General features: G+C 39.6%; 1 protein-coding gene across 1 annotated transcript in view; it reads left to right on the top strand.

Annotated features, from left to right (window-relative positions):
• Positions 1 to 1,783: 1,783 nt before the first annotated feature.
• Positions 1,784 to 7,355, top strand: part of LOC147693347 (TRPM8 channel-associated factor homolog) — a 171,546-nt gene continuing 165,974 nt past the window's right edge. Inside the window, exon 1 of the mRNA XM_086933678.1 lies at positions 1,784 to 1,918. The gene's annotated coding sequence lies outside the window, so the exon portion shown is untranslated. The remainder of the gene's footprint in view (positions 1,919 to 7,355) is intronic.

The following is a 7,355-nucleotide window of genomic DNA, read 5'->3' as shown; positions in this document are numbered from 1 at the left end:
AGCCTGATTACGAGTTTGGCACATCGATGCAATGCTGCCTCTGCTGCAACAAACCCAACCAAGGATGAGTTTATGGCCGGCGGTCTTTTGCCTTTCCCATGGCGGTGCCTGGAAAAGAGGAACCGAAATGAGAATGGCAAAGAAGTTCCAACGTCGACATCCATGCTGAGCTGGAACTTTGTGGATAAACAGACAAGGGGGAACATGTTGTACCCCCCTGAATTTATCTCCATGGCGGGGAGCACATATGGCCCTTCAGGGTCCGCCTTTTTTCTTCCACCACCAGCCTTTTCATGGCCGGGCTCCCGCCAAGAAATGCTGGCAGTGGACGAACTCGTAATATTGAATCGAACTGCGCCAGTCCACTGTCAGCATATTACATTGTGGCAAAATTGGGCTGCCTCAGCAATCTGATTTTCAAAGTTCTAATCGGCAAAAAGGTGTACCGCCACCCCTGCGCCACCATCTGGGGGTCTGATGACCGCCATAATCATAATCAGGCGCTAAGTCTGAACGTAGAAATCTTCACCGCCGCGTCGACCCAAAGCTCCCTAATGACGATGCTCCCTCCTCATACACCTTGTCCTGCAGATCTTTACCTTCCCAGAACATTTTTCTCAAACTTTCCTCTAAGTCCGAAGGTAATAGCTGACCGGGCCCAATCCCCTTCTTGCATCCGAGCTCCACGGCGGTCTGCCATATTTTTCGACTTTGACCTGGTCTTATGCAGTTGGTGTTACCATCTTTTACGTGCTAGATTTTACAAAAACCTTTAAATATTTATAACTACAGTTCTACTGATTGTTTTTTTTTGGTGTCAAACAATTTATTAAAATGTACTCTATTTTTCCAAATTGGTGAGGGATTTTTCTTGTTTTGTGTTTCGACTGATTTTTGTGGAAGGCTATCCAGGGTTAAGCACAGGTTAATTTAGCTACATTTATTTTCGTGGTTCACCCTACCATAGAATTATGGCTGTTCCTTGACCAGGGCCAATACCTCAGTCAACCAACAACCCACAGGGTCAACCCCTACTCCAGTGTGCCATCAGAGTAGGTTTTCTGTCAAGTGAGACAGACAGACCACTACCCTATCCTCCAAGCTCTAAATTGACCCTTTGTACAATTTTAAAACTTAGCTGGGGAGGGGTTCCATGTCATGTATAAGACCTTCCACCAGTTCTGGAATTTTAGCTACAGCACATTTCTTGCTGGGTTTTTGAGTCAAAAATGAATGCTTATGGCTGAAAAGACAAGAATGGCCAATGTTGGCAACCAAGCGATAAACAGACCATGTGGTTGAGATGGCAGAGAAATTCCAGCACCTCACTGCTACTGGGCTAAGCTGAAGAATCTTTGGATAAAGAAATGAGCATGCTAAAAGACATCACATACAGAACAATGTCTGAAGAAACATTTAGAAAGGAAAATTTGGTGGATCCCAGCAACAGCACGCTGACACGCCCTATGTAAACAGGTGATGCTGCACAAGGTATGGCATTAGTTTTACAACTATCCGGTATTAAGCTTCCCAGAAAATATCCTTGATGTGGCCTCCCTCGCACCCCAGGCTTTTGGCAGCTGATTACTGTCATGAGGATGGCTGCGAGTGACTTACAGCGTTAGTTTGCGTTTCAAGATCAAAGCAAACATGGTCTGTCTTTTTACTGCTGCAAACAGACTCCATGGGGGAGGCTGTGTGAGAATATTCCTGAGAAGCTGCTTAACATAATTTACTCTGACTATAAATGCCCTCCTCCTTTGTACTGACCATCACTGCACACCTGACAGCTTCTTCCCACAGTGAACACCACTGTGTGCTGGGCAGTTCACACTCTGCTCAAGGGAGCCCAGACCCTCCTCTCCTCACTTCTGAGCACTGCACACGTGGCACGGTAGTCTCCTTACCCCATCAACAGGTGAGTGTGAGGGTGCCCAGAGCAGGAGAAGCCTAGCAGGAGGGCAGACACCATGCCTACCAGTACTAGGGGCTAGTTCTGCTCAAGCAGTGTAAGTGATCTCATTTCTTCCTGGACCCATGCCATTCTGCTGGGCTTGCTACCTATTGTAGGGATGCAGAGGGTGCTGCTGCCCCAAAGAGGTAGTAGGGGGGTCCCAACCCTATCACGAGTGCAGTCCATTTACGTTTTTTGTTATATTCATTTGTGTCATTATAAGTATTGCTGTTATCTGTACTAATAGTATTTATAATATTCACGTTCCATTGATGATGACTGCCATCATTACTGGTATGATCTAATTACATTTTCTTAAGTTATCACTGTTGCTGTAATGATAGTGACATTTGCTGTTGTATAGTTTTGTGCAGTATTGTACTTTGTTGTATTGTGTTGTGTTGTACTGACAGAGTTAGCTGCTGATCTTTGAAAAAAGGGCCTTAGCACCTCTCAACCTATGCCAATGAGGGAGTAAACAAAGCAGGTCAGAGGGACAGGCTGCAGGGAGGGTTCGAGGGATGGGGTTCTCCCCCAAGAACATTTAAAAAATATGGGCTCAAACTGCATTTTGCAGCACATTTTTCACATAAAATTGGCTAAAGAGCACAAGCCTTCTTTGACTTTCCAACTGTGGTCCTTGGCCTCCATGGTCTTTTCCTTCTCATTCCAATCTTCCTGCTCTTCCTCTCTCCCCCATACTCTTCAACCTCCTTATCCTCTTTTTTATGGTTGACCCTTCTCAACACCACCGCCAATAGCTGCTCTTGTACTCTTCAATCGCCTCATCTCTTTGTCGCTGGTTGAACCTTCTTCACACCACCGCCCACACCAGCTCTTCTACTCTTCAAACCCCTCTTTTCCTTGTCGCTGGTTTAACCTTCTTCACACCACCATCCACACGCACTCTTGTACGCTTCAACCCCCTCTTCTCCATGTACCTGGTTGAACCTTCTTCACACCACAGCCCACACCTGCTCTTGTACTCTTCAATCTCCTCATCTCCTTGTTGCTGGTTTAACCTTCCCCACACCACCACCCACAACTGCTCTCATACTCCTCATTTCCTTGAGATGCCCATTGGTAAGTTCCTGGACCCCCTCAATTCCCCCTCAATTCCATGTGATTCAGGTCCCTCTGAGGAAGTGCTCTACATCTTCTTACCCCCTACCTTCTCGCTCCCCTTAACTATTTGTATTGCTGAGTTTCCCCATGCTCTTCATGTATCGATCTTCCCCCAGGTCTTCTCCCAACTTCTTCAGCCTCTTAACACCCCCTTCCTTACAACCCCACAGCCCTTGAGATAGTCAGATTGGTTTGGGCTGGACTTTTCTTACTGAAGCAGGGTCAAGAATGATTTGCTTATGATTAAGTCCAAACTGAGGTTGCAGAGTGTGCATATTAACAATAGACTGGGATGCAACCCCAAGGAGTGACCAGTGGCTGGGGTTAATTCAAGCATTCCATCCATCCCTTTTTTGTACACTCCAATGAGGGAGCTGACACTGTGTATTGATATTATATAATACTTACCTACCACATTTGAAGCCCAGAGAGCTTTCTGGATTATTGAGTAAGTAGTTACTCCATATGTATCATTCATACAATGTTTCATGGACTTGAGGAGGTTAAACAGTGATGTTACTTGTCTCAGGTTCCTGGGCACCCTTTGGGTGCATGGATGACAAGATGATCAGGTGGAACAAAGCGGACAGAAATCAAATGTAGGCGTAAAGTCTTCAGTGGGTGCATAAACCCACCAGGATAACATACTTCCATGAGAATGTGTCTATCCAGCAGGTATTCATGGTTTCAATTGTTAGCTGAAGCAATCACTGGGGTTTATTACACCTACAAGTATCTTAAACCTTTAAATGCCAGTGGAGGACAATGGATTGAGGTTTAATGGTGAAGGGGTTTTTTGTATTTCCAGTTTGCACAGCGTCATTGCAATTTTTTGACGTAACTTTAAATAATTGCACAATAAAATCTTATTTCCGATTCCAACAGAACCTATGGCCTTGAGGTTACAGTCAGTGGTCATAATGGGTGTCTATTACAATGAACTATCTCTGTACTAAATAAATCAATTTGCCTGGGTTGCATTGAATAAAGACCCTGACCTTTCGTTGTATTTCTGTTCCATGGGCCTGCAGTTTATAAACACTTCTCTGCAACAGGCACTTTTCCCTCTTCACCAACCATCGGGGATGTAAAACTGTGACTTGTAGGCTACCTCTTTAGCAGAAGAATGAACTCACTCATTGCTATCATTGCTAAGCAGGATCAGGGACGGTGTGAAACTTCACGCAGGTATGAGACAGAGTGTCCCCAAAAGGCACCCAAACACAATAAGAAAATCAGCATTTAACAGAAATAAATCCACTGGAGGCAGTAGTAAAACACAAACTTTAAAAGGTTTATGCAATAATTTAAGGTGAAAAATAATAGTCAAAATTCATAATAATTAAATAGGTAATTAGCATAAGGCTCAACCAAATGCAGCAAGAGAATGACATGAAGTCAAGGCAAACCTATTCTGACTAAAGATTGATGGGCTTTCTGTATACCTTGAGGGGTATGACACCGAACTAGGACTTCATTGAGGAGTCTGAATACAAACAGATATTGGCTATCTTCAGGAAGAATTATGGAAGAATGCTTGGCACAAGTCAATGATTTTGTACTAATCTGCATCTGCAGGAATCTAAAACAAAATCACAGCAACCACAAGGCAAAATGGAACTACAATTTTATTACCCTTTAACAGATCCTCAATTTTCAGCCTGTGATTGTTCCCATCACAGGTGAGCTGCAGACACTACACATACTTTCTCTTAGAATTTGCTGTGTTAGCAGTTTTTTTTATCACAGTTTTCATTCTCGCATCTGTTTCCTGTGTAAACTTTTTCTGAGGATTTTGAGGATAAACTGCAATAGATTTCAGGCTTGATGGACACAAAGAAGGTTATGGCCTAGGGCAGGGGTCTCCAAACCGGTCCTGGAGGGCCGGATCCATGCCAGATTTTTGGGATATCCCCATTGAGATACATGTAGTTATTTTAAAAATCTGGCATGAATCCGGCCCTCCAGGACCGGTTTGGAGACCCCTGGCCTAGGCAATGGTGGACCAATCAGTTTGCTTATACATGATTACCTTCAAGTACATGGCTGGTAAGAAGGGGTCACTTATCTGACCTTTGTAGACCTGAAGTCATCCTTCAAGCGGATCACTGACAGAATATCGAGCTACAGAAATATCAACACAAAAATATCGATGCCAAGAATATCGAAGTCCTATCTCCAATAGCGAGAAAAAAATATTGCTGTCAAAGATATCATTGTTGAAAACATTTTTTATTATGTTTAAAAAATAATGTAAAATAAAGTAAATACGCCATATAATTAAAAGAAACACAGTTAAAATTGTTTTAAATGTTTAAAATTATAACTAACACATATAATTGAAATATAAATTAAACATATATGTATAAAATATAATATATATATATATATTTACTTAGTAATATTTATTATTATTTTAATAACTTATAAAATGTTTAAAACATTTGACAAATTATAAACACACATATATATATATATATATATATATATATATATATATATATATATATATATATATATATATATATATATATATATATATATATAATCACCAATAATATATATAAAAATATACATAACAAATTAAAAATTACAATAATGTTATTTAAAAAAATATATATATACACTACATTAACTAAAACAGTTGAGAAAGTATTGGATAGCGAAGGAGATAAAACTACTATTCTCACTCCAGAGAGTTTAACAATAGGAAAAGTGTTGGACAGCGTAGGGGTAAAAATTACTATTCCCACTAAAGTCAGTGCAGCAGTAGGGAAAGTGTTGGATAACGTAGGGGTAAAAATTACTATTCCCACTCCAGAGAGTGCAACAGTAGGGAAAGTGTTGGATAGCGTAGGGGTAAAAATGACTATTCTCCAGTGAGTGCAAAAGTAGAGAAAGTGGTGGATAGCGTAGGGGTAAAAATGACTATTCCCACTCCAGTAAAGTGCAACAGTAGGGAAAGTGTTGGATAGATTAGGGGTCAAATTACTATTCCAACTCCAGAGAATACATCAGTAGGGAAAGTGTTGGATAGCGTAGGGGTAAAAATTACTATTCCCACTCCAGAGAGTGCAACAGAAGGGAAAGTGTTGGCTAGCGTAAGGGTAAAAATTACTATTCCCACTTCAGAGGGTAATTAATTACCAATTAATAATAAATTAACAATAAACTAATTATCAATACCATTATATCAAAATTAATGATTACTTTATTATGATTACATTACTTCTCACCCTATTCCCCTATGAACCCACAACCCAATCCCAAAATAAATTAACACAATTAATATATTTATCAATTAATCAATTAATAAAAATGAATGACCAATTAATAATTAATAATTAACAAATAATTATTTATCAATACCAATAAATAAAAAGTTATAATTACTTTATTATAATTAAATTACTTCCTACCCTATTCCCCTATAAACCCACAACCCGCTACAGAACTAAAATGCAAAATGTAATTACAAATAATTAATGAATCCTAAACATTATTATTTAATTTACTAAAATTAAATTTCTTCCCACCCTATTCCCCTTTAAACCCACAACCCACTACGATACTAAAATGCAAAATGTACTTAAAAAAATAGCTAGAAAAATGTAATACATATATTTCAACAAAAATACAATACTTAATACAAAAATATAGAACACATACATATACAATGCATATTAAAATACATAACACTAATATAAACTTCAATAATATTAACAACAATATTTTTGCAAATGATATTAATGACTTCAATATTAACAAAAACAATATTTCTTACATTCAGGTCGATATTCGGGTCACCGATATTCTTGATGTCGATATTCTGTCCCTTTGATATTTCCAACTTGATAGTTCTGTAGGTCGAAATAAAAAACTTGATATTATGTCTATGCACCCCTTCCAGCTCATTAAACATGAGAAGTTGAGTTTAGAGATGGGAATTTGGAACTCTCTCAAGTAAAATAATTTGATTGCATTCTAGTAACGGTGCCAGGGTCCTGTCTGGACCGTCTGGCGAATGCAATGATATGCTTGAGAATGAAAGATGAGTTAGGCAGGGTTGTGTATTAGCCTCGGTCCTTTTAAGCCTACTTTTAAACACTGTGGTTGACTACTTGTTAAAAGCAGATCCTGATGTTCTAATTGTAGCTGTCAAGAACATCCCACCTGTGCTTCTTGCAGATAATGTTGTTTTGTCAGCTAGGACTAAACATGCACTGTACCGATTTCTGGACATTTTTATACCCCATTGTATGTTAAAGGACCTAAT

Source organism: Lissotriton vulgaris, chromosome 8 (assembly GCF_964263255.1).
Source record: "Lissotriton vulgaris chromosome 8, aLisVul1.2, whole genome shotgun sequence".
NCBI lineage: Eukaryota > Metazoa > Chordata > Amphibia > Caudata > Salamandridae > Lissotriton > Lissotriton vulgaris.
This window is presented reverse-complemented; position numbering and strand designations above follow the sequence as displayed.